Source organism: Liolophura sinensis, chromosome 12 (genome assembly GCF_032854445.1).
Source record: "Liolophura sinensis isolate JHLJ2023 chromosome 12, CUHK_Ljap_v2, whole genome shotgun sequence".
Classification (NCBI taxonomy): domain Eukaryota; kingdom Metazoa; phylum Mollusca; class Polyplacophora; order Chitonida; family Chitonidae; genus Liolophura; species Liolophura sinensis.
The window spans coordinates 19166726-19193812 of record NC_088306.1 but is presented as its reverse complement, the minus strand read 5'-3'; the positions used below and the strand labels follow the sequence as shown (position 1 = coordinate 19193812).

Sequence of the window (27087 nt, the reverse complement as noted above, 5' to 3'; positions counted from 1 at the left end):
CTGTTACAACCCTGCTAGTGGGGTTTTATCGCCCAAGTGAAAGTCGTGTCATGTGGGCGAAGGCATTCCCAACGTTTGCAGTTTTCTCATAAAATCCAACGCAATGATCTTCCTCCGTCTCACGTCGTCTGGGAGTGTGCATGTTTACTTACATAAGCAAGTCATCACAAGTGCCGCAGGTCTGTCTCAAAATTAGCATATATGGATTTTAAAGAGATGTCCTGCGAGAAGGTTTTTCAAGCTTGACAAAGGCATTGACAAAACGCCTCCAATACAGTTCGTGAAATACTATGTTTTATGGCTTTTGACACTTACTAGGCTTTTATATTCTTCACAGACCCCTGAAACCAATTTCTTGTCAATCTGTTGGACTAGATCCTCATCCTGTATCTTTGAGTAAATCGGAGGCCACCTCCCTCCCAAAGTGGCTACTTCTATTGGTTGCCCGCCGCGCTAAAATTCTCTTCTGCTCTCCACGGTGGGTACAGCGCCATGTCTTCTGACGAGCTGTCAATCCCAGTTTGTATTCCCTGTACGTTTTCATTGGTTACATATGCGCGGTTAATGCTGTTAGGTCCAAGGATTGCCTCCGGACTGAAGATTGCTAGGACGCTCATTTCAATATACTGTCACATGGATGATGCACGATAAAATTCCTCTACTCTTCTTTGTAATTTACACACTATAACTTGCTGTACTATTATTTTGCAGCTTGCTAAAAGGTGTGAAAATCTTTTGCACTGGCTCACTACATGAATGTATTCTGTCTTATAAATCGAGTGAAAAAAATACTGTTCGAAAAACCTGTCTTAAAGGTTTATAAGCTTTTGTTACTTGAGCATGTTATCATCAGTTGAAAGAAAGAGTTTTGCCCTCTCCAGTCCATTTCCACATTCCCAAAGGCAATTCCAATCGTACAGTCGTATAAAAATCAAAGCCAGCACAAAACGAGACCTGAATGAGAAACACAATGGACAAATTTGTGCCCAGCTTTTATGAATAACAAGTTTAACATGGCTTTAGACTTATACAGAAAAGACTTTGTAAAATATTATTTCCACATCAAACAAAAGAAAGGACTTGTCTGGGAAATAAAAGCCTGACCTCTCGAACTTAAGGCAAGAATCATAATACTAGACCAACAAGCCTACTCGCTTTTTTTTTCTGACGTGCAGTAACCTATCTAAAAGAGTTTGTTGATGAAACGTTTTAATATCAGAGCAGTACAACTTTGTTTTCTAACAGTACACGTAAACTATAATTTTTCGTTTTGCTATCTCGACAAATTTGCATGGGATATGTAAAATTATGCAACCAATTCTCGCTTTAGAATGTAACCACAGAGGAAATGAAATATTCTTTCCTGAAAGAAACCCTGTTCAAGTGGACAAAGGCAGTAATATACAAATCAACGTAAGAGCGGTTCCCAAATTCAAGCTGGCGCCTGTGCAATGTTAAAAATTAACAATTACAATTAATGTCCCCCAACAACATTTTCGTCCCCAAAAGGAAAAATCCCGATATTAGGTCTATGAAAAGTGACAACACGCTAGACCTTCAGTAAATTTAAAAAAGAGGAAACAAAAGATTAGGGCTTGTCCTTGAATTGAACCCGGGACCTCTCGCACCCTAAGCGAGAATCATACCACTAGACCAACAAGCCGAATTGCTGTCACGCATGCATTACGTAACTCTTCTCAAGGCTCACTGTGATATCGTGCAATTCGACTGAACTGTGACAACCCCATCAGTGGGGTTTTATCACCCAAGTAAAAGTGGTGTCATGTGGGCGAAGGCATTCCCAACGTCTGCAGTTTTCTCATAAAATACAACGCAATGATCTTCCTCCGTCTCACGTCGTCTGGGAGTCTGCATGTTTTCTTACATAAGTAAGTCATCACAAGTTCGGCAGGTCTGTCTCAAAATTACCATATATGGATTTTAAAGGGATGTCCAGCGAGAAGGCTTTTCAAGCTTGACAAAAGCATTGACAAAACGATTCCAATACAGTTCGTGAAATACCATGTTTTATGGCTTTTGACACTTACTAGGCTTTTATATTCTTCACAGACCCCTAAAACCAATATCTTGTCAATCTGTTGGGCTAGATCCTCATCCTGTATCTTTGAGTAAATCGGAGGCCACCTCCCTCCCAAAGTAGCTACTTCTATTGGTTGCCCGCCTTGATGAAAAATTCTCTTCTGCTCTCCACGGTGCGTACAGCGCCATGTCTTCTGACGAGCTGTCAATCCCAGTTTGTATTCCCTGTACGTTTTCATTGGTTACATATGTGCGGTTGATGCAGTTAGGTCCAAGGATTGCCTCCGGACTGAAGATTGCTAGGACGCTCATTGGAATATACTGCCACATCGACATTAAACGTCGATGATGCACGATAAAATTCCTCTGCTGTTCGTTGTAATTTACACACTATAACTTGCTGTACTATTAATTTGCAGCTTGCTAAAAGGTGTAAAAATCTTTTGCACTGGCTCACTACATGAATGTATTCTGTCTTATAAATCGAATGTAAAAAAACTCTTCGATAAACCTGTCTTAAAGGTTTATAAACTTTTGTCACTTGAGCATGTTATCATCAGTTGAAAGAAAGAGTTTTGTGCCCTCCAGTCCATTTCGACCTTCCCAAAGGCAATTCCAATCGTACAATCGTACAAAAATCAAATCCAGCACAAAACGAGACCTGAATGAGAAACACATTGGGCCAATTTTTGCCCAACTTTTATGAATCACAAACTAAACATGGCTTTAGGTTTATACAGAAAAAATTTCGTAAAATATTATTTCCACATCAAACTAAAGAAAGGACTTGCCCGGGGATTAAAAGCCTGAACTCTCGCACTTAAAGCGAGAATCATAATCCTAGACCAACAAGCCTACTCGCCTTTTTTTCTGGCGTGCAGTAACCTATTCAAAAGAGTTTGCTGATGAAACGTTTTCATATCAGAGCAGTACAACTCTGTTTACTAACAGTACATCTAAACTCTAAGGTTTTCGTTTTGCTATCTCGACAAATTTGCATGGGATATGTAAAATTATGCAACCAATTCTCGTTTTAGAATGTAACAACAGAGGAAGTGAAATATTTTTTTCTGAAAGAAACCCTGTTCAAGTGGTACAAAGACAGTAATATAGAAATCAACATAAGAGCGGTTCCCAAATTCAAGCTGGCGCCATGCAATGTTAAACATTAACAATTACAATTTATGTCCCCCATCAACAGTTTCGTTCCCAAAAGGAAAAACCCCGATCTTAAGTCGATGAAAAGTAACAACATGTAAGAACTTCGATAAATTAAAAAAGATCAAAACAAAAGATCAGGGCTTGTCCGGGAATTGAACCCGGGACCTCTCGCACCCTAAGCGAGAATCATACCACTAGACCAACAAGCCGAATTGCTATTACGCATGCATTACGTCACTCTTCTCAAGGCTCACTGTGATGTCGTGCAATTCGACTAAGCTGTGAGAATCCCCATCAGTGGGGTTTTATCGCCCAAGTGAAAGTGGTGTCATGTGGGCGAAGGCATTCCCAACGTCTGCAGTTTTCTCATAAAATCCAACGCAATGATCTTCCTCCGTCTCACGTCGTCTGGGAGTCTGCATGTTTTCTTACATAAGCAAGTCATCACAAGTGCCGCAGGTCTGTCTCAAAATTACCATATATGGATTTTAAAGGGATGTCCAGCGAGAAGGCTTTTCAAGCTTGAAAAAGACATTGACAAAACGCCTCCAATACAGTTCGTGAAATACTATGTTTTCTGCCTTTTGACACTTACTAGGCTTTTACATTCTTCACAGACCCCTAAAACCAATATCTTGTCAATCTGTTGGACTAGATCCTCATCCTGTATCTTTGAGTAAATCGGAGGCCACCTCCCTCCCAAAGTGGCTACTTCTATTGGTTGCCCGGCGTGATGAAAAATTCTCTTCTGCTCTCCACGGTGCGTACAGCGCCATGTCTTCTGACGAGCTGTCAATCCCAGTTTGTATTCCCTGTACGTTTTCATTGGTTACATATGTGCGGTTAATACAGTTAGGTCCAAGGATTGCCTCCGGACTGAAGATTGCTAGGACGCTCATTGGAATATACTGCCACATCGACATTAAACGTTGATGATGCACGATAAAATTCCTCTACTATTGTTTGTAATTTACACACTATAACTTGCTGTACTTTTATTTTGCAGCTTGCTAAAAGGTGTAAAAACCTTTTGCACTGGCTCACTACATGAATGTATTCTGTCTTGAAAATCGAATGAAAAAACAACTGTGCGAAAATCCTGTCTTAAAGGTTTATAAACTTTTGTCACTTGAGCATGTTATCATCAGTTGAAAGAAAGAGTTTTGCCCTCTCCAGTCCATTTCGACCTTCCCAAGGGCAATTCCAATTGTACAGTCGTACAAAAATCAAAGCCAGCACAAAACGAGACCTGAATGAGAAACACAACGGACAAATTTGTGCCCAATCACAAATTAAACATGGTCTTAGGTTTATACAGAAAAAACTTCGTAAAATATTATTTCCACATCAAACTAAATAAAGGACTTGTCCGGGAATTAAAAGCCTGACCTCTCGCACTTAATGCGAGAATCATAATCCTAGACCAACAAGCCTACTCGCTTTTTGTTCTAACGTGCAGTAACCTATTCAAAAGAGTTTGCTGATGAAACGTTTTCATATCAGAGCAGTACAACTTTGTTTACTAACAATACACGTAAACTATAATTTTTCGTTTTGCTATCTCGATAAATTTGCATGGGATATGTAAAATTATGCAACCAATTCTCGTTTTAGAATGTAACCACAGAGGAAGTGAAATATTTTTTTCTGAAAGAAACCCTGTTCAAGTGGTACAAAGGCAGTAATATAGAAATCAACATAAGAGCGGTTCCCAAATTCAAGCTGGCGCCTGTTAAACATTAACAATTACAATTTATGTCAACCAACAACAGTTTCGTTCACAAAAGGAAAAATCCCAATCTTATGTCTATAAAAAGTAACAACACGCAAGACCTTTAGTAAATTAAAAAAGAGCAAAAAAAACCATAAGGCTTGTCCGGGAATTGAACCCGGGACCTCTCGCACCCTAAGCGAGAATCATACTACTAGACCAACAAGCCGAATTGCTATTACGTATGCATTACGTCACTCTTTTCAAGGCTGACTATGATGTCGTGCAAGTCGACTGAGCTGTGACAACCCCGTCAGTGGGGTTTTATCGCCCAAGTGAAAGAGGTGTCATGTGGGTAAAGGCATTCCCAACGTCTGTAGTTTTCCCATAAAATCCAACGCAATGATCTTCCTCCGTCTGACGTCGTCTGGGAGTGTGCATGTTTTCTTACATAAGCAAGTCATCACAAGTGCCACAGGTCTGTCTCAAAATTACCATATATGGATTTTAAAGAGATGTCCTGCGAGAAGATATTTCAAGCTTAGCAAAGGCATTGAACAAAACGCCTCCAATACAGTTCGTGAAATACCATGTTTTATAGTCTTTGACACTTACTAGGCTTTTATATTCTTCACAGACCCTTAAAACCAATTTCTTGTCAATCTGTTGAACTACATCCTCACCCTGTATCTTTGAGTAAATCGGAGGCCACCTCCCTCCAAAGTGGCTACTTCTATTGGTTGCCCGCCGTGATGAAAAATTCTCTTCTGCTCTCCACGGTGCGTACAGCGCCATATCTTCTGACGAGCTGTCAATCCCAGTTTGTATTCCCTATACGTTTTCATTGGTTACGTATGCGCGGTTAATGCAGTTAGGTCCAAGGATTGCATCCGGACTGAAGATTGCTAGGACGCTCATTGGAATATACTGCCACATCGACATTAAACGTTGATGATGCACGATAAAATTCCTCTACTATTGTTTGTAATTTACACACTATAACTTGCTGTACTTTTACTTTGCAGCTTGCTAAAAGGTGTAAAAACCTTTTACACTGGCTCACTACATCATTGTATTCTGTTTTATAAATCGAATGAAAAAACAACTGAGCTAAAATCTTGTCTTAAAGGTTTATAAAGTTTTATCACTTGAGCATCTTATGATCAATTAAAAGAAAGAGTTTTGCCCTCTCCAGTCCATTTCGACCTTCCCAAAGGCAATTCTAATCGTACAGTTGTACAAAAAGCAAAGCCAGCAAAACACGAGACCTGAATGAGAAACACAATGGACAAATTTGTGCCCAACTTTTATAAATCACAAGTTAAACATGGCTTTAGGTTTATACAGAAAAAATTTCGTAAAATATTATTTCCACATCAAACTAAAGAAAGGACTTGTCCGGGAATTAAAAGCTTGACCTCTTGCATATAAAGCGAGTATCATAATACTAGACCAACAAGCCTACTCGCTTTTTTTTCTGACGTGCAGTAACCTATTCAAAAGAGTTTGCTGATGAAACGTTTTCATATCAGAGCAGTACAACTTTGTTTACTAACAGTACACGTAAACTATAATTTTTCATTTTGCTATCTCGACAAATTTGCATGGGATATGTAAAATTATGCAACCAATTCTCGTTTTAGAATGTAACCACAGAGGAAGTGAAATATTTTTTTCTGAAAGAAACCCTGTTCAAGTGGTACAAAGACAGTAATATAGAAATCAACATAAGAGCGGTTCCCAAATTCAAGCTGGCGCCATGCAATGTTAAACATTAACAATTACAATTTATGTCCCCCATTAACAGTTTCGTTCCCAAAAGGAAAAACCCCGATCTTAGGTCTATGAAAAGTAACAACACGTAAGAACTTCGGTAAATTAAAAAAGATCAAAACAAAAGATATGGGCTTGTCCGGGAATTGAACCCGGGACCTCTCGCACCCTAAGCGAGAATCATACCACTAGACCAACAAGTCGAATTACTATTAAGGATGCATTACGTCACTCTTCTCAAGGCTGACTGTGGTGTCGTGCAATTCGACTAAGCTGTGAGAATCCCCATCAGTGCGGTTTTATCGTCCAAGTGAAAGTGGTGTCATGTGGGCGAAGGCATTCCCAACGTCTGCAGTTTTCTCATAAAATCCAACGCAATGATCTTCCTCCGTCTGACGCCGTCTGGGAGTGTGCATGTTTACTTACATAAGCAAGTCATCACAAAGTCGGCAGGTCTGTCTCAAAATTACCATATATGGATTTTAAAGAGATGTCCAGCGAGAAGGCTTTTCAAGCTTGACAAAGGCATTAACAAAACGCCTTCAATACAGTTCGTGAAATACTATGTTTTGTGGCTTTTGACACTTACTAGGCTTTTATATTCTTCACAGACATCTGAAACCAATTTCTTGTCAATCTGTTGGACTAGATCCTCATCCTGTATCTTTGAGTAAATCGGAGGCCACCTCCCTTCCCAAAGTGGTTGTACACACCGCTCTCCACGGTGTGTACAGCGCCATGTCTTCTGACGAACTGCCAATCCCAGTTTGTATTCCCTGTACGTTTTCATTGGTTACATATGTGCGGTTAATGCAGTTAGGGTCCAAGGGTTCCCTCCGGACTGAAGATTGCTAGGACGCTCATTGGAATATACTGCCACATCGACTTTAACGTTGATGATGCACGATAAAATTCCTCTATTATTCTTTGTAATTTACACACTATAACTTGCTGTACTATTATTTTGCAGCTTGCTAAAAGGTGTAAAAACCTTTTACACTGGCTCACTACATGAATGTATTCTGTCTTAAAAATCGAATGAAAAAACAACTGTGCCATAAACCTGTCTTTAAGGTTTATAAACTTTTGTTACTTGAGCATGTTATCATCAGTTGAAAGAAAGAGTTTTGTGCCCTCCAGTCCATTTCCACCTTCCCAAAGGCAATTCCAATCGTACAGTCGTACAAAAATCAAAGCCAGCAAAACAATGAGACCTGATCGAGAAACACAATGGACAAATTTTTGCCCGGGTTTTATGAATCACAAGTTAAACATGGCTTTAGGTTTATACATAAAAAACTTCGTAAAATATTATTTCCACATCAAACTAAAGAAAGGACTTGTTCGGGAATTAAAAGCTTCACTTAAAGCGAGAATCATAATACTAGACCAACAAGCCTACTCGCTTATTTTTCTGACGTGCAGTAACCTATTCAAAAGAGTTTGCTGATGAAACGTTTTCATATCAGAGCAGTACAACTTTGTTTACTGACATTATACCTAAACTATAAGGTTTTCGTTTTGCCATCTCGACAAATTTGCATGGGATATGTAAAATTATGCAACAAATTTTTGCTTTAGAATGTAACCACAGACGAAGTGAAATATTCTTTCCTGAAAAAAACCCTGTTCAAGTGGACAAAGGCAGTAATAAAGAAATCAACGTAAGACCGCTTCCCAAATTCAAGCTGGCGCCTGTGCAATGTTAAAAATTAACAATTACAATTAATGTCCCCCAACAACAGTTTTGTTGGGGGAAAATCCCGATATTAGGTCTATGAAAAGTGACACGCTTGACCTTCAGTAAATTTAAAAAAGAGCAAACAAAAGACTTGGGCTTGTCCGGGAATTGAACCCGGGACCTCTCGCACCCGAAGCGAGAATCATACCACTAGACCAACAAGCCGAATTGCTATCACGCATGAATTACGTAACTCTTCTCAAGACTCACTGTGATATTGTGCAATTCGACTGAACTGTGACAACCCCATCAGTGGGGTTTTATCACCCAAGTGAAAGTCGTGTTATGTGGGCGAGGCATTCCCAACGTCTGCAGTTTTCTCATAAAATCCAACGCAATGATCTTCCTCCGTCTGACGTCGTCTGGGAGTCTGCATGTTTTCTTGCATAAGTAAGTCATCACAAGTGCCGCAGGTCTGTCTCAAAATTAGCATATATGGATTTTAAAGAGATGTCCAGCGAGAAGGCTTTTCAAGCTTGAAAAAGGCATTGACAAAACTCCTTCAATACAGTTCGTGAAATACTATGTTTTATGGCTTTTGACATTTACTAGGCTTTTATATTCTTCACAGACCCCTGAAAACAATTTCTTGTCAATCTGTGGCACTAGATCCTCATCCTGTATCTGTGAGTAAATCGGAGGCCACCTCCCTCCCAAAGTGGCTACTTCTATTGGTAGCCCGCCGTGATGAAAAATTCTCTTCTGTGTCTCCACGGTGGGTCGGGCGGGGCTTACTTGCCTTCGGTAAGTCGTCTCAGTGAAGCAGCACTAAATAAAAGAGCGGTGGAAATCCGTCCTGCAACAAGGAGGCACATTATACGTACATGCACCCTAATGATTCCTTCGTCGTCATATGACTGAAAAATTGTTGAGTACGACGTTAAACCCCAAGCACTCACCCACTCACTCCTCGGTGGGTACAGCGCCATGTATTCTGACGAGCTGTCAATCACAGTTTGTATTCCATGTACGTTTTCATTGGTTACATATGCGCGGTTAATGCAGTTAGGTCCAAGGATTGCCGCCGGACTGAAGATTGCTAGGACGCTCATTGGAATATACTGCCACACCGACATTAAACGTTGATGATGCACGATAAAATTCCTCTACTATTCTTTGTAATTTACACACTATAACTTGCTGTACTATTATTTTGCAGCTTGCTAAAAGGTGTAAAAACCTTTTGCACTGGCTCACTACATAAATGTATCCTGTCTTAAAAATCGAATGGAAAAAAAACTCTTCGATAAACCTGTCTTAAAGGTTTATAAACTTTTGTCACTTCAGCATGTTATCATCAGTTGAAAGAAAGAGTTTTGTGCCCTCCAGTCCATTTCCACCTTCCCAAAGGCAATTCCAATCGTACAGTCGTACAAAAATCAAAGCCAGCACAAAACCAGACCTGAATGAGAAACACATTGGGCCAATTTTTGCCCAACTTTTATGAATCACAAGTTAAACATGGCCTTAGATTTATACAGAAAAAATTTCGTAAAATATTATTTCCACATCAAACTAAATAAAGGACTTGTCAGGGAATTAAAAGCCTGACCTCTCGCACTTAAAGCGAGAATCATAATACTAGACCAACAAGCCTACTCGCTTATTTTTCTGACGTGCAGTAACCTATCTAAAAGAGTTTGTTGATGAAACGTTTTAATATCAGAGCAGTACAACTTTGTTTACTGACAGTACACCTAAACTATAATTTTGCGTTTTACTATCTCGACAAATTTGCATGGGATATGTAAAATTATGCAACCAATTTTTGCTTTAGAATATAACCACAGAGGAAGTGAAATATTCTTTCCTGAAAAAAACCCTGTTCAAGTGGACAAAGGCAGTAATATACAAATCAACGTAAGAGCGGTTCCCAAATTCAAGCTGGCGCCTGTGCAATGTTAAACATTAACAGTTACAATTAATGTCCCCCAACAACAGTTTCGTCCCCAAATGGAAAAATCCCGATATTAGGTCTATGAAAAGTGACAACACGCTAGACCTTCAGTAAATTTAAAAAAGAGCAAACAAAACGTTCGGTTTTGTACAGGAATTGAACCCGGGACCTCTCGCACCCGAAGCGAGAATCATACCACTAGACCAACAAGCCGAATTGCTGTCACGCATGCATTACGTCACTCTTCTCAAGGCTGACTGTAATGTCGTGCAATTCGACTAAGCTGTGAGAATCCCCATCAGTGGGGTTTTATCGCCCAAGTTAAAGTCGTGTCATGTGGGCGAAGGCATTCCCAACGTCTGCAGTTTTCTCATAAAATCCAACGCAATGATCTTCCTCCGTCTCACGTCGTCTGGGAGTCTGCATGTTTTCTTGCATAAGCAAGTCATCACAAGTTCGGCAGGTCTGTCTTAAAATTACCATATATGGATTTTAAAGAGATGTCCTGCGAGAAGGCTTTTCAAGCTTGACAAAAGCATTGACAAAACGCCTCCAATACAGTTCGTGAAATACTATGTTTTATGCCTTTTGACACCTACTAGGCTTTTATATTCTTCACAGACCCCTGAAACCAATATCTTGTCAATCTGTTGGACTAGATCCTCATCCTGTATCTTTGAGCAAATCAGAGGCCACCTTCCTCCCAAAGTGGCTACTTCTATTGGTTGCCTGCCGCGCTGAAAAATTCGCTTCTGCTCTCCACGGTGTGTACAGCGCCATGTCTTCTGGCGAGCTGTCAATCCCAGTTTGTATTCGCTGTACGTTTTCATTGGTTACATATGCGCGGTTAATACAGTTAGGTCCAAGGATTGCCGCCAGACTGAAGATTGCTAGGACGCTCATTGGAATATACTGTCACATCGACATTAAACGTTGATGATGCACGATAAAATTCCTCTACTATTCTTTGTAATTTACACACTATAACTTGCTGTACTGTTATTTTGCAGCTTGCTAAAAGGTGTGAAAATCTTTTGCACTGGCTCACTACATGAATGTATCCTGTCTTATAAATCGAATGAAAAAACAACTGTTCGATAAACCTGTCTTAAAGGTTTATAAACTTTTGTTACTTGAGCATGTTATCATCAGTTGAAAGAAAGAGTTTTGACCTCTCCAGTCCATTTCCACCTTCCCAAAGGCAATTCCAGTCGTACAGTCGTACAAAAATCAAAGCCAGCAAAAAACGAGACCTGAATGAGAAACACAATGGACAAGTTTGTGCGCAGCATTCATGAATCACAAGTTTAACATGGCTTTAGACTTATACAGAAAAGACTTCGTAAAATTCTATTTCCACATCAAACAAAAGAAAGGACTTGTCGGGGAAATAAAAGCCTGACCTCTCGAACTTAAGGCAAGAATCATAATAGTAGACCAACTAGCCTACTCACTTATCTTTTCTGACGTGCAGTAACCTATCTAAAAGAGTTTGTTGATGAAACGTTTTAATATCAGAGCAGTACAACTTTGTTTTCTAACAGTACACCTAAACTATATTATGCAAAAAAAGAAACGCATAGGTGTTTTGTTTTTTTTTAAAATGAAATAAATACATTTTGTCTTTATTTCATGAGCAAAATGTGTTTTAATATTGTTAATAGTCACAGTTAGCACACATTTTATTCCTCAAAACATTTCTTGGTTGAAAAAGCTGAGTTTGGAGGCCGTTTTTGGAAGAAGTAAAAAATACAGCACCACACTGCATCACGTGCAGTCTTACACGCCAAACTTACGCATGGAAAGCATGAAGTGTGTGACTATAAAACCGCAACTTCGGGCCAGAAATCGGCGTCTTTCAAGTGGTGTTTTCAAGCTGATTCAACATGCCACGTCTTGACACTGTCACAAGAAATATTGCCAGTGGAAGACTTCAAGCTGGAGAGTCCCAATCGTCCATTTCTAGGCGTCTACACGTCAGCCAGAGCACGATTTCACGGCGTGCTGCCCGCTACAACAATACTGGGACAACAAATGATTGTCGGCGTTCAGGTCGACCACGTGTCACTACAGCAGCCCAAGATCGCTACATAAGGGTCCTCCATTTGCGTGACCGTTGTGCTACAGCTGAAAGCACAGCAGCCAGCATACCGGGACTGAGGAGGATATCAGGTCAGACAGTGCGGAACAGGCTGAGGGAACATGGACTGAGAGCCAGGAGGCCCTATGTTGGGATCGTGCTGCGGCTTCACTATCGCGCCAATCGCCTCCGATGGTGTAACAACGTGACTGCATGGAATCTACGGAACTGGCGACGCATTTGGTTCAGTGATGAGTCCAGATTCCTATTGCAGAGACGTGATGGTAGAAACCGGGTTTACAGACGTGCTCACGAACGTTATGTCCCTAACTGCGTACGCCAAGTGGACAGATTTGGTGGAGGGGGTGTGATGATGTGGGCAGCAATATCGTATACTGGTCGTACAAATCTTGTCCAAGTTCAGGGAAATCTTACGGCCGTACGCTACCGAGACACCATCCTGCAGCCACACCTCTTACCTGTCATTGACGTTCAGCGGGAGTTGTTCCAGCAGGACAACGCCAGACCGCACACGGCACGTGTCACAAGGGACTTCCTCACCGAAAACAAGGTAAATGTGCTACCCTGGCCGTCCCGTTCCCCGGATCTTAACCCAATTGAGCATCTGTGGGATGAACTTGATCGACGTCTACGCCAACGTCAACCTCAACCCCAAACGCTTAAAGAGCAAGTTGCATGTTTGCAGGAGGAGTGGCAGAACATTCCCCAGGCCTCAATCCAGCGTCTCAGCCAGTCCATGACAAGGCGTGTCAGAACTGTTATTCGTGCCCGTGGTGGTCACAACAGATACTGACATTCCACTCAAGTGGGAGACTCATTGTGAGTGTCTTACCTCAAGTTGATGGCCTTGTTGTCTAGATATGGACCCTTCCTTAATCTGTGTAAAAAAATATTTGCAGAATAGCAATTCTTATTTAGTTATGCATAATTGAAAAGACTGCATCACCTCCGCAAAAAACCGGGTTATGCGTTTCTTTTTTTGGATAGTATATAATTTTTCGTTTTGCTATCTCGACAAATTTGCATGGGATATGTAAAATTATGCAACCAATTCTCGCTTTAGAATGTAACCACAGAGGAAATGAAATATTCTTTCCTGAAAGAAACCCTGTTCAAGTGGACAAAGGCAGTAATATAGAAATCAACGTAAGACCGCTTCCCAAATTCAAGCTGGCGCCTGTGCAATGTTAAACATTAACAATTACAATTAATGTCAACCAACAACAGTTTAGTCCACAAAAGGAAAAACCCCGATCTTAAGTCGATGAAAAGTAACAACACGCTAGACCTTCGCTATATTAAAAAAGAGCAAAAGAAAACCTTAGGGCTTTTCCGGGAATTGAACCCGGGACCTCTCGCACCCTAAGCGAGAATCATACCACTAGACCAACAAGCCGAATTGCTATTACACCTACATTACGTCACACTGCTCAAGGCTGACTGTGATGTCGTGCAATTCGACTGAGCTGTGACAACCCCATCAGTGGGGTTTTATCGCCCAAGTGAATGTGGTGTCATGTGGGCGAAGGCATTCCCAACGTCTGCAGTTTTCTCATAAAATCCAACGCAATGATCTTCCTCCGTCTCACGTCGTCTGGGAATGTGCATGTTTTCTTACATAAGCAAGTCATCACAAGTGCCGCAGGTCTGTCTCAAAATTACCATATATGGATTTTAAAGAGATGTCCAGCGAGAAGGCTTTTCAAGCTTAACAAAGGCATTGAACAAAACGCCTCCAATACAGTTCGTGAAATACTATGTTTTATGGCTTTTGAAACTTACTAGGCTTTTATATTCTTCACAGACCCTTAAAACCAATTTCTTGTCAATCTGTGGCACTAGATCCTCAAACTGTGTCTTTGAGTAAATCGGAGGCCACCTCCCTCCGAAAAGGGTTACTTCTATTGGTCGCCCGCCGCGCTGAAAAATTCTCTTCTGCTCTCCTCGGTGGGCACAGCGCCATGTCTTCTGACGAGCTGTCAATCCCAGTTTGTATTCCATGTACGTTTTCATTGGTTACATATGTGCGGTTGATGCAGTTAGGTCCAAGGATTGCCTCCGGACTGAAGATTGCTAGGACGCTCATTGGAATATACTGCCACATCGACATTAAAACGTTGATGATGCACGATAAAATTCCTCTACTATTCTTTGTAATTTACACACTATAACTTGCTGTACTGTTATTTTGCAGCTTGCTAAAAGGTGTAAAAACCTTTTGTACTGGCTCACTACATGAATGTATTCTGTCTTAAAAATCGAATGAAAAAACAACTGTGCCATAAACCTGTCTTAAAGGTTTATAAACTTTTGTTACTTCAGCATGTTATCATCAGTTGAAAGAAAGAGTTTTGTGCCCTCCAGTCCATTTCGACCTTCCCAAAGGCAATTCCAATCGTACAGTCGTACAAAAATCAAAGCCAGCAAAACAATGAGACCTGAATGAGAAACACAATGGACAAATTTGTGCCCAACTTTTATGAATCACAAGTTAAACATGGCTTTAAGTTTATACAGAAAAAACTTCGTAAAATATTATTTTCACATCAAACTAAAGAAAGGACTTGTCCGGGAATTAAAAGCCTGACCTCTCGCATTTAAAGCGAGAATCATAATACTAGACCAACAAGCCTACTCGCCTTTTTTTTCTGACGTGCAGTAACCTATTCAAAAGAGTTTGCTGATGAAACGTTTTCATATCAGAGCAGTACAACTTTGTTTACTGACAGTACACCTAAACTATAAGGTTTTCGTTTTGCCATCTCGACAAATTTGCATGGGATATGTACAATTATGCAACCAATTTTTGCTTTAGAATGTAACCACAGCAGAAATAAAATATTCTTTCCTGAAAGAAACCCTGTTCAAGTGGACAAAGGCAGTAATATAGAAATCAACGTAAGACCGCTTCCCAAATTCAAGCTGGCGCCTGTGCAATGTTAAACATTAACAATTACAATTTATGTCCCCCATCAACAGTTTCGTTCCCAAATGGAAAAACCCCGATCTTAGGTCTATGAAAAGTAACAACACGTAAAAACTTCGGTAAATTAAAAAAGATCAAAACAAAAGATTAGGGCTTGTCCGGGAATTGAACCCGGGACCTCTCGCACCCTAAGCGAGAATCATACTACTAGACCAACAAGCCGACTTGCTATCAAGGCATTACGTAACTCTTCTCAAGGCTCACTGTGATATCGTGCAATTCGACTGAACTGTGACAACCCCTTCAGTGGGGTTTGATCGCCCAAGTGAAAGTGGTGTCATGTGGGCGAAGGCATTCCCAACGTCTGCAGTTTTCCCATAAAATACAACGCAATGATCTTCCTCCGTCTCACGTCGTCTGGGAGTGTACATGTTTTCTTACATAAGCAAGTCATCACAAGTTCGGCAGGTCTGTCTCAAAATTACCATATATGGATTTTAAAGAGATGTCCAGCGAGAAGGCTTTTCAAGCTTGACAAAAGCATTGACAAAACGCCTCCAATACAGTTCGTGAAATACTATGTTTTATGGATTTTGACACTTACTAGGCTTTTACATTCTTCACAGGCCCCTGAAACCAATATCTTGTCAATCTGTTGGACTAGATTCTCATCCTGTATCTTTGAGTAAATCGGAGGCCACCTCCCTCCCAAAGTGGCTACTTCTATTGGTTGCCCGCCGTGATGAAAAATTCTCTTCTGCTCTCCACAGGTGCGTACAGCGCCATGTCTTCTGACGAGCTGTCAATCACAGTTTGTATTCCCTGTACGTTTTCATTGGTTACATATGTGCGGTTGATGCAGTTAGGTCCAAGGATTGCCTCCGGACTGAAGATTGCTAGGACGATCATTGGAATATACTGCCACATCGACATTAAACGTTGATGATGCACGATAAAATTCCTCTACTGTTCGTTGTAATTTACACACTATAACTTGCTGTACTATTAATTTGCAGCTTGCTAAAAGGTGTAAAAACCTTTTGCACTGGCTCACTACATGAATTTATCCTGTCTTATAAATCGAATGGAAAAAAACAACTGTTCGATAAACCTGTCTTAAAGGTTTATAAACTTTTGTCACTTGAGCATGTTATCATCAGTTGAAAGAAAGAGTTTTGTCCCCTCCAGTCCATTTCCACCTTCCCAAAGGCAATTCTAATCGTACAGCCGTACAAAAATCAAAGCCAGCACAAAACCAGACCTGAATGAGAAACACATTGGGCCAATTTTTGCCCAACTTCTATGAATCACAAATTAAACATGGCTTTAGGTTTATACAAAAAAAATTTCGTAAAATATTATTTCCACATCAAACTAAATAAAGGACTTGTCCGGGAATTAAAAGCCTGACCTCTCGCACTTAAAGCGAGAATCATAATCCTAGACCAACAAGCCTACTCGCTTATTTTTTCTGACGTGCAGTAACCTATTCAAAAGAGTTTGCTGATGAAACGTTTTCATATCAGAACAGTACAACTTTGTTCACTAACAGTACACGTAAACTATAAGGTTTTCGTTTTGCTATCTGGACAAATTTGCATGGGATATGTAAAATTATGCAACCAATTCTCGTTTTAGAATGTAACCACAGAGGAAGTGAAATATTTTTTTCTGAAAGAAACCCTGTTCAAGTGGTACAAAGACAGTAATATAGAAATCAACATAAGAGCGGATCCCAAATTCAAGCTGGCGCCATGCAATGTTAAACATTAACAATTACAATTTATGTCCCCCATCAACAGTTTCGTTCCCAAATGGAAAAACCCCGATCTTAGGTCTATGAAAAGTGACAACACGTAAAAACTTCGGTAAATTAAAAAAGATCAAAACAAAAGATTAGGGCTTGTCCGGGAATTGAACCCGGGAACTCTCGCACCCTAAGCGAGAATCATACCACTAGAACAACAAGCCGAATTGCTATCACGGATGCATTACGTCACTCTTCTCAAGGCTCACTGTGATGTCGCGCAATTCGACTAAGCTGTGAGAATCCCCATCAGTGGGGTTTTATCGCCCAAGTGAAAGTGGTGTCATGTGGGCGAAGGCATTCCCAACGTCTGCAGTTTTCTCATAAAATCCAACGCAATGATCTTCCTCCGTCTGACGCCGTCTGGGAGTGTGCATGTTTACTTACATAAGCAAGTCATCACAAGTGCCGCAGGTCTGTCTCAAAATTACCATATATGGATTTTAAAGAGATGTCCAGCGAGAAGGCTTTTCAAGCTTGACAAAGGCACTAACAAAACGCCTTCAATACAGTTCGTGAAATACTATGTTTTGTGGCTTTTGACACTTACTAGGCTTTTATATTCTTCACAGACATCTGAAACCAATTTCTTGTCAATCTGTTGGACTAGATCCTCATCCTGTATCTTTGTGTAAATCGGAGGCCATATCCCTCCCAAAGTGGCTGCTTCCATTGGTCGCCCGCCGCGCTGAAAAATTCTCTTCTGCTCTCCACGGTGCGTACAGCGCCATGTCTTCTGACGAGCTGTCAATCACAGTTTGTATTCCGTCTACGTTTTCATTGGTTACATATGCGCGGTTAATGCAGTTAGGTCCAAGGATTGCCTCCGGACTGAAGATTGCTAGGACGCTCATTGGAATATACTGCCACATTGACATTAAACGTTGATGATGCACGATAAAATTCCTCTACTATTGTTTGTATTTTACACACTATAACTTGCTGTACTATTGTTTTGCAGCTTGCTAAAAGGTGTAAAAACCTTTTACACTGGCTCACTACATGAATGTATCCTGTCTTATAAATCGAATGAAAAAACAACTGTTCGATAAACCTGTCTTAAAGGTTTATAAACTTTTTGTCACTCAAGCTTGTTATTATCAGTTAAAAGAAAGAGATTTGTCCCCTCCAGCCCATTTCGACCTTCCCAAAGGCAACTCCAATCGTACAGTTGTACAAAAATCAAAGCCAGCACAAAACGAGAACTGAATTAGAAACACAATGGACAAATTTGTGCCCAGTTTTTATGAATCACAAGTTTAACATGGCTTTAGATTTATGCAGAAAAAAAACTTCGTAAAATATTATTTCCACATCAAACTAAAGAAAGGACTTGTCCGGAAATTAAAACCCTGACCTCTTGCACTTAAAGCGAGAATCATAATATTAGACCAACAAGCCTACTCGCTATTTTTTTTATGTTGTGCAGTAACCTATTCAAAAGAGTTTGCTGATGAAACGCTTTCATATCAGAACAGTACAACTTTGTTTACTAACAGTACACGTAAACTATAAGTTTTCGTTTTGCCATCTCGACAAATTTGCATGGGATATGTAAAATTATGCAACCAATTTTCCCTTTAGAATGTAAAAACAGACGAAATGAAATATTCTTTCCTGAAAGAAACCATGACTAAGTGGACAAAAGCAGTAATATAAAAATTAACGTAAGAGCGGTTCCCAAATTCAAGCTGGCGCCTGTGCAATGTTAAACATTAACAATTACAATTAATGTCTCCCAACAACAGTTTCGTCCCCAAAAGGAAAAACCCCGATGTTAGGTCTATGGAAAGTAACAACACGCTAGACCTTCGGTGAATTAAAAAAGAGCAAAACAAAACCTTAGGGCGCACTTAAAGCGAGAATCATATTACTAGACCAACAAGCCTACTCGCTATTTTTTTTTATGTCGTGCAGTAACCTATTCAAAAGAGTTTGCTGATGAAACGCTTTCATATCAGAACAGTACAACTCTGTTTACTATCAGTACACCTAAACTATAAGGTTTTCGTTTTGCTATCTGGACAAATTTGCATGGGATATGTAAAATTATGCAACCAATTTCTCGCTTTAGAATGTAACCACAGAGGAAATGAAATATTCTTTCATGAAAGAAACCCTGTTTAAGTGGACAAAGGCAGTAATATAGAAATCAACGTAAGAGCGGTTCCCAAATTCACACTGACGCCTGTGCAATGTTAAACATTAACAATTACAATTTATGTCCCCCAACAACACTTTCGTTCCCAAATGGAAAAACCCCGATCTTAGGTCCTTGAAAAGTGACAACACGTAAGACCTTAGGTAAATTAAAAAAGAGCAAAACAAGACATTAGGGCTTGTCCGGGAATTGAACCCGGGACCTCTCGCACCCGAAGCGAGAATCATACCACTAGACCAACAAGCCGAATTGCTATTATGCATGCATTACGTCACTCTTCTCAAGGCTGACTATGCAACCAATTCTCGCTTTAGAATGTAACCACAGAAGAAATGAAATATTCTTTCCTGAAAGAATCCCTGTTCAAGTGGACAAAGGCTTTCGCAACGTCTGCAGTTTTCTCACAAAATTCAAGTGGACGATCTTCCTTTGTCTGAGGTCGTCTGGGAGTGTGCACGTGTTATGTGTTACATAAGTAAGTCATCACAAGTGACGGAGATCTGTGCCTAAGTCAGCATATATGGATTTTAAAAAGCTGTCCTGTACACATCCTTATACATCAAATAAAAAAAAACAAGTGTTCGATTAACCTGTCTCAAAGTTTTAACCTTTTTTCACATAAATATGTTATCATAAGTTTTGAACAGTCACAGTGGACATACTGACTTGTCTGACTTGTCATAACACATCTTTGAGTTCCGGGTTTGGAAAGTAGTTAACGCGCAAGTCTACATACAATATTGACTTGCTAATGATTTACATCAATACTACGATCCACATAGTCAAACAGATTTAATTTATCATAACCGTGATTATTTAGCATATAAGCAAACCTGTACTAAAAAAGGTCTTCTAAAATCTGTCCCACTAATTTATGTAGCTCTCTAGAAGGGGCGCAGTCTAAAATTTGATAAAATAATACAAGATTTCAATGCGGCCACCATCAGCCTCCTGGATAACAGACCAGATTATTTCACGCACGGCCATGTCTGGCAAAAATCCTGGAAGATCTTAGTACAAAAAAGTCCCTCACACAAAATAAGCCAGATTTAATGAACAGTTTTGAAAACAAAGTTTTCCCATTTCTAATTAGCCAGCTTTTAAAAAATACAGACTGCTGTCAAATGTGTTCCTTGATAGTCAAGACTAAGGATTTACATCGCTGAAAATCAGACTAAGCAGCTGTAACCTCTCTACAAAATGGACGGTAAACGTGACAGAATATCTTCCGTTAAAGAAGTATATAACCAAGCCACATTTACTCCTACGTTCAACAAATTACCCAGGTACATGGAAAAACATGACTTCCAAACAAATTCATTTGATTGTTTGTTTACATCCGGCAGATTTAGTCTAGCATCACATTGTTCGTCTGTAACAGCTTGATAAGACATCAGGTGCTTGCCCTTCTCTCACAAAAAATCGATACATGTCTCTTTCATTTCAGTCACAAATCAGTCTGGTGTTGGGAGCACCGACATTGTGTAATACACTGTAGACAAAGCAAGCTAGAAATAATACATACTTTACCCCGTAGGGTTAAGCTTCTGTGTGACCACAGATCAACTAAAGATTTCACCTTGCTTAATTTTTCTTTAAAATTCCTTTCCTCACATCTTACTTTGTTGATATCCACGTACATTCCTAAAAGATATATTTTCAATTGTGTCAGTGTCATCTACATCAGCTTCAACCAGATCTATCTCCGGCCTATCAACATTGAGCTTTGCGATAGACGCATTGCTATACAACCTTATTCAATTCAGCATATGTTTCACCGAGTTTCGGTCTTTAACCGTGGTGTCGTCCGCATGCTAATATGAGAATGACACAGCACTAGATCTTGGAATATCTATACCGTTTATTTCATGACAAGATCTTATTAATGACCCCAAAGGATTTTGTCGTCAGAACGTATAACAGGTCAGAAATAGGGCATATGATTGTAACAAAACTGTTACACTTTACTCAACTCCTTTTATCGATGTAAAACATTTTAATCCACTTCACGAAGTTGTTCCCAAAACCAAAATTATACAAAACCTTAAAGAGATATTCGTGAGACACTCTGTCGAATGCTTTCTCTTGATCGATATTGATGAAATAAGCTTTTAACTGGTCGCTTCCACAAAACACATTACATCTCTGATCGAGCTAATAGTGTCGGCGTTATCACACCCAGGTATACAACACGTTTGACAGTTATCTATTATTGTATCCACTACACGCTTAAGTCTATTAGCCATTAACCTTCAAATCAATTTATAATCGACTTTAAAAGACTAATTGGTCGCCAATTCTTCAGACCAGACCTTTCACCTTTCCCCTTGAAAGGATTTTGATTTATTTATTTGATTGGTGTTTTACGCCGTACTCAAGAATATTTCACTTATACGACGGCGGCCAGCATTATGGTGGGTGGAAACCGGGCAGAGCCCGGGGGAAACCCACGGCCATCCACAGGTTGCTGGCAGACCTTCCCACGTACGGCCGGTGAGGAAGCCAGCATTAGCTGGCCCTTGAAAGGAAGCGGGAAATAACAAGAGAAATAACCCCCGATTTCATTGATCTTGAAAGACGAGCAGATCTTGAAAGACGACCTGAGCTAAAACCTTCTATGTACAGGTCAAATAAAATCGGCCCGATCTTCTTCTCAGAAATGTACACAGAATTCTACTGTCAGCCCATCCTAACCCAAACTCTTGTTTTTTTACATTCAGCTACTTTATGTTCCTATTGGGTAATGTCTAAGTCACAGAAGTCTGAATCCCTGGTAGATAATACTTTGTTCACAGAGGACAAATTCTTTCCATGACCAAGCCATCGACATCTCTCCTATTTAAGTTTTTGTAATAATTATTAATATTATCTAGGATCTCATCTGTGTTCGTTAAGGACTTCAGTTGATTACCCACTAGTTCAGATATCAGTTTCTTTTCCTGTCTGCTTTTCTCAAAAAAATACATTGTTTTCAAAAAATACCTTGTTACAATGACTTTCCTGCGTGAAGATAGCCTTACTCCTCAAAATAGCACCATTACATTTTTTCTGTTCAAAAAGATTAAATTTTGTTGCAAGATTTCGATAACCCTGGTGTGACAGTGTCCTCCATTTGCGGCATTTCTATACTCAGTAGAAAGTTTGAATTGTCCCACAAAGTCATAATATCCATTTCATATAACGGACAGTGCTGCTGATCGCTGATTATTTTTCTAATGCGTTCAAAGAACTTTTTGTCAAACCACAGAGTACTGTTGAATACATATAAACCCGTTCCGCGTTCAACCACTTCACAGTCTATATTTAGACATACACTACCGTGATCACTAAAGCTGTTGTGTTTTTAATAGACTGACTTCACTCGTGTTATTTTCATTTATTTATTTGATTGATGTTTTACCCCGTACTCAAGAATATTTCACTTATACGACGGTGGCTAGCATTATGGTGGGAGGAAACCGGGCAGAGCCCAGGGGAAACCCACGACCATCCGCAGGTTTCCCGCATGTTCGGATATCCCTAGAAACAAAAGCTTAGTCAATCCAGCGCTGCCGAACAATTCTGTCAACGGTTCCACGCCAATTAAGTGCATGGTTACCTAACCGCCACAAGTCACGTAAATCGTGCATTTCCAAAATATGCTTTAGTGTTGCCCGAGATTTGTCAGTTTCTAACCTGCACGAGCGATCAAAACTGGAAAAGACGGTGTTGAAATTGCCCACAATAATTGTTATTATGAGTACAAAACCGTTTAAGCAGTTCTAAAAAGCGGACACGTTCAGTGACATTAATGAGCGCATAGATATTAATAACATCAACAATTTTCCGTCAAAGTTGAATCTAACCTTTACAAGCCGACCGACTACAACAACATTGTTTCTAAGTGTTTGGCTACAATTACACCCACACAATTGTATCCATTGGGGCAGTTACTTGGATATATTTCACCTTCAAAAATTTCTTTGTGGTTTTGCACAAAAGTGTCGTCCCAAAATGTCCTCCTTAACAATATTCAAAGCATTTCTAAGCTTAACCACGCCTCTAAGCCCATTCACAGTTAAAGACGGTATATAAATCTTTGTTAACAAAACTTTCAGTGGCATATCCATTGCGAATTAAATATTTCATATGGGGTAACCCGTCTAGCTTTCGACAAATTGGGTACCGGTTTATTTCAGGACCTTCTGGTAATCAAGTTGTCCTCACCCTCTTTCTTTTTCTGGTTCGAGTTCCTTAGATCCCACAATTGTCCATTCTCCCTCTTCGGTTTGACGATTGCTTTCTTGGCTGCTGATACGGATTTGTCCGAGATTTCAGGCACTTGGAACCTCGATTCCCCAGCTTAAGGTATGTAAGTGGGGTGGAGGAGATACTGGCTGAGGGTTGACCTGCAGACTGGAAATCGGCACGTGCTGGCAATGGAGTTTCTGCTGGTACCAGAGAACTCCTATATTTCACTTGTTCATCACTCAAAGGCGTCAGAATTATTGAACAGTGGAATTGCTCTCACTCGCACGGAAACTCTCCACGATCTTCACAATAGTCGCCAACACAGTTCTCGACATAGTAACCATATTTATCGCACATCAGTCCCACAATTTCTTACAACCTGACCTTGTAATTTACAGCGACGACATCTAAACTCTGGGTACGATTTGTGCGCCTGATCGGCACTGAGGCATAATCTACATACTTCCGTTTAGTTATCATGAACAACTTTGAAATATTCAACAGTATTACCTGTGCGGAATTTCATGGCACACGGTAACGACTTCACTTCATGTGGCAAAATTACGCGCACATATCTAGTCCCGTCTGCCACTGATTTGTACCTCGAACAACCGATCTGTATATTGCGTATATTTTTCCTGCAGGCTTCCGCAACTGTGTATATTTCATGCATGTCGAGTGAGTGAGTGCTTGGGGTTTAACGTCGTACTTAACATTTTTTCAGTCATATGACGGCGAAGGAATGCTTGTAGTGCATGCAATATGCCTCCTTGTTGCAGGACAGATTTCCACCGCTCTTTTATCTAGTGCTGCTTTACTGAGACGCCTTCCCGGAGGCAAGTAAGCCAGTCGTTGCACTATCCCCTTCATGCTAAACTCCAAGCCAGGCATGCATTTCAAAAACACCAGACATGACACCCCACCTTGTCACATTATATACGGACACCGGATCAACCAGTCCTGTTTCCTTGCTCTCATTATTCCCTGCTGAGCGCCTAGCAAGGCAGCAAATGTAACATGTTTTTTTTTAATCTTTGACATGACCCTTCCATATAATGGCCCTTGTCATTCAAACTTTAACTAATCATGAAAACAAAACTTAAACGATAATCAGTACTGAAAGATTTGTATTTCTACAATTTCACGACAAAGCACTAAAATAATATCTTTAACAAAAGCACGAAGTAGGAGTTGTCTCTCTTATTGCTGTCTCTCTAGATTGTAAATTTATCAAGTCAAAGGAGAGACAAAGTGATTTTCTCAAAATACACTTAAGTGTTAACAGTGAAGAAAAACATTATATTATTTGATTGTTGTTTTACCCCTTGCCCAAGAATATTTCACTTACACAACTGCACCCACCTTTATGGTGGGAGGAAACCGGGCAGAGACCACAAGCATCCGCAGGTTGCTGCAAGATATTCCCACGTACAGTCGGAATGGAAGTCAGCATGAGCTAAACAGAGTTGAAAAGTTATACAACTACCGTCATTCACTCAGATTTCAAGGTCCAACCAAAAGCCCCCTCTGATCCAGTACAGATTTTGACAGTACAAACGGTTACACTGAACGGCACTGACTGAATCTGAATGTGGTAATGCAAACGTTTACTTATTTGCTCGTTTGTTTTCTTCACGCCATACTCGATGGCAGTATTTTTATTGGTGAAGGAAACCAGACTGCCTGACGTAAACCCTCGCCCAGTGGCAAGTTAGTGACAGACTTTACTGAAAGGCAATCTTCTCTAACCACTGTATCACGGCCCGCTTCCGTAAAGTAAAATCTACCCATAGAACGGCCGGGATATATTTTGTATGTAGACAGGAATACATGTATATACGAACAGTTACACGTTTAATATCACAGTCCAGACAAAAACATATAGAGCAGCAAATGCTTTATAGTCATTCCACATGTCCCATACAATACACCACGGGTCATCAGCTGGTGCAGCTGTAAGGGGCCACATTGGCAAGAACCTTGAATAAATGACTTTCTTGATCGAATTTGTTTTCTCTCAACCGACGTTGTCTAAGATATAATACCGCAAGGGTAGTGATACTAAAGTAGAGAAAAGCACGGTAAAATGTATGGATAAAACTTTGTCAAAGTGAACAGTGGCACATGCAGTCTGATACATGTGTGTGGTGTTTTGTTACGCGTATATCACTATAGATCACAGCTAATACTGGATACAGGGCACTATCCAGGTATACACAGGCAAATGACGAAGGACATTTTCTGGGCAGAGCGGTTTTCTTCATACAACCATGGAGTACTTAACCCTGGGGTCACTTTCACAAAACTTCCTAAGTCATACTTCGCGTAACGTTTTTCGCAAAAGACGTTGTCTGGGTTATAGTGTCGGAAGTCATGCGTAATTTACGATAAAAGTTTCGAAAAACTGATTTACGCAGTTTTGTGAAAGAGGGCCCAGGCGAATAATGACCACTTCCTAACTCCCGAAGGCATTATGGTATTCGGAGTGGGGAGAAACACGGAAGCGGAAATACATGTCACGCATGACAGGTGATTCCACGGAGATACGACAATAATCAGTTGCGGCATTCTTATATTGACCCTTTAAAAAGTGCTATCGCGCGTGATGTCTAACTTTGAGTGACAATAAGGCAAGGAAAGCAGAAGAAATGAGTGTTAGAAAAGAACTGATGGCTATTCTGTAAGACGGATCGGAAGTTAGAAACCACGTGATCTCCTTAGTAACTCATGGCGCGGGTGAAGAAAACGGTTCTCCTAACGTTATGGCATAGGAAATGCCTATTTTTGAATCGCTGTCAGCGATCTTACATCGATTAGATTTTTATAGTTTTCAGTTTTCCAGATAGTCTGATTATTTCTGCAGAGCTTTCGCGACGTTATTTTGTACAACTAGGCCTTACTTGTTGCCAGCGAAATGGCAAAGTGACCTTTTCCCCAATGTTTTAACACTGGACGGCCATTTTGTTTCAGACACGAAAGGGTATCCACATTAACCCCCAAATTCCGACACGTCTTACAGAATACATGTGCAATTGGCTTTTCTAATGTGAAAGAAATCATGTGAAGAAATTTACACATATGCCTCCGTAATTATCCCTAAATGTACAAAACGTCTAGGAATCAATTTTCCTACAGAGCATAGTACTGTCATAAAGATGAACAAACAGGACTTCTTGCTTTCTGTGTAAAGCCCTCTCATGAACTCCTGCAATCCAGTCTTACCCCACTTTATATCCCATAATGCATTGGTTAAACAGATCGTGATGTCATTATGCACCAAGTCTATTACTTCCTGGCTTACACACAATCGACGACCCAACGATCACTGCATTCTAGAAGAGGCCCCATAACCCTTAGTCTACATAAAGCGATGAGCGATTCTTCAATTAAGCACAATTCTGTAATACGTCCCGGAAAACCACGTGACCTCCTTAGTAACAGACCGCGTGGGTGAAAAATGTACCCCTTCCGTAATAGGATAGGAAAATGCTTATTTTGGAATCCCCTTCAGCTACATATTACGCGTTGGATATGTGTAA

General features: G+C 40.2%; 9 non-coding genes across 9 annotated transcripts; all 9 read right to left on the bottom strand.

Annotated features, from left to right (window-relative positions):
* Nucleotides 1-1591: 1591 nt before the first annotated feature.
* Trnap-agg (transfer RNA proline (anticodon AGG)) lies at nt 1592-1663 on the bottom strand. The gene has a single exon. It is a non-coding gene; the product is annotated as a tRNA-Pro (tRNA).
* A 1675-nt stretch (nt 1664-3338) lies between these two features.
* On the bottom strand, nt 3339-3410 carry Trnap-agg (transfer RNA proline (anticodon AGG)). The gene has a single exon. It is a non-coding gene; the product is annotated as a tRNA-Pro (tRNA).
* Nucleotides 3411-5069: 1659 nt separating this feature from the next.
* Trnap-agg (transfer RNA proline (anticodon AGG)) lies at nt 5070-5141 on the bottom strand. The gene has a single exon. It is a non-coding gene; the product is annotated as a tRNA-Pro (tRNA).
* A 1674-nt stretch (nt 5142-6815) lies between these two features.
* Nucleotides 6816-6888, bottom strand: Trnap-agg (transfer RNA proline (anticodon AGG)). The gene has a single exon. It is a non-coding gene; the product is annotated as a tRNA-Pro (tRNA).
* A 1631-nt stretch (nt 6889-8519) lies between these two features.
* Trnap-cgg (transfer RNA proline (anticodon CGG)) lies at nt 8520-8591 on the bottom strand. The gene has a single exon. It is a non-coding gene; the product is annotated as a tRNA-Pro (tRNA).
* Nucleotides 8592-13748: 5157 nt separating this feature from the next.
* Nucleotides 13749-13820, bottom strand: Trnap-agg (transfer RNA proline (anticodon AGG)). Its single transcript has one exon. It is a non-coding gene; the product is annotated as a tRNA-Pro (tRNA).
* A 1680-nt stretch (nt 13821-15500) lies between these two features.
* Nucleotides 15501-15572, bottom strand: Trnap-agg (transfer RNA proline (anticodon AGG)). Its single transcript has one exon. It is a non-coding gene; the product is annotated as a tRNA-Pro (tRNA).
* Nucleotides 15573-17249: 1677 nt separating this feature from the next.
* On the bottom strand, nt 17250-17321 carry Trnap-agg (transfer RNA proline (anticodon AGG)). Its single transcript has one exon. It is a non-coding gene; the product is annotated as a tRNA-Pro (tRNA).
* Nucleotides 17322-19492: 2171 nt separating this feature from the next.
* On the bottom strand, nt 19493-19564 carry Trnap-cgg (transfer RNA proline (anticodon CGG)). Its single transcript has one exon. It is a non-coding gene; the product is annotated as a tRNA-Pro (tRNA).
* Between the last annotated feature and the right edge of the window lie 7523 nt (nt 19565-27087).